This window comes from Lepidochelys kempii, chromosome 9 (genome assembly GCF_965140285.1).
Source record: "Lepidochelys kempii isolate rLepKem1 chromosome 9, rLepKem1.hap1, whole genome shotgun sequence".
NCBI lineage: Eukaryota > Metazoa > Chordata > Testudines > Cheloniidae > Lepidochelys > Lepidochelys kempii.
In genome coordinates, this window is record NC_136388.1 from 33134399 (window position 1) to 33135308 (window position 910).

Consider the following 910-nt stretch of genomic DNA (forward strand, 5'->3'; position numbering starts at 1 on the left):
CCAAAGCATATGATTAGCTCTCTATTTATTGTCAGACAGCAAATTGGGCCAGCATGTGGCCCAATGGTTAATACACCACACTCTAAGAAACAGCAACTTGATTATGGGCATGGGCATGGGCCAGGGCAAGCCCCTATCCCCACTAAATTAAAAAGACTGCCAGGGCAGGAGGCCACTCCTCCTCCACAGTAGACTGGCCTATGCCCCAGTTCCACAGGGGACTGTCTCAAATGTGTGTATGGATGAAAGTGTGTAGAGGCAATGACACAGCCCTGATGGACGTATGAATGAAAGAAACTAAATATTCCCCACCCTACCACTCAAAAAAGCAAAGCAAAAGGGTAATTTTTTATTTGTTGGTTTTAGCCCACTCATTTGAAGCCCAAGAGCTAGTCCAACTCCTGCTCATGGCATGTGTGGAATTATTCCAGCTGGAGGAACTCTCATGGACTAAGCATCCTGCAACAAGAAGCAAGATGGTTCAAAAAATTCAAGAGTTGCAGAGCCACTGGAAGGTGGGGAATGTATTTACACAAGGTCTTTACACTGGACAGTTCCACAACTCCTTGATCATGAAGCTGGAGTGTGTTTCATTTGGCTTCTACAACAATAAATCTGGACTTGCCCCTGGATTAGTTGGCCTGCCATACAGTTGATAGCTGGACCTTCCAGGACTAATGCAGCTTGGAAGACTTAATATTTAAGATGAACATTTATTGAATACCACAGCGGTATCATGAATCAGGGTTTCCAATCCTCACTGACACTCAGATACCCACTGCTTATCAATGTAATTGTAAAATTGACTATAGATAAGGTAAAATGTAATATTCATACAACAGTATAAACCAAGGTTTGAGATAGAGAAAAGTTTTCCAGAATTGAACTATACTTCATACTCACATTCAAT

At 42.3% G+C, this 910-nt stretch overlaps 1 protein-coding gene across 1 annotated transcript in view; it reads right to left on the reverse strand.

Moving 5' to 3' along the window:
* RASA2 (RAS p21 protein activator 2) overlaps positions 1–910 on the reverse strand; it is a 203044-nt gene that overhangs the window by 175649 nt on the left and 26485 nt on the right. The gene's annotated exons all lie outside the window — the stretch shown is intronic.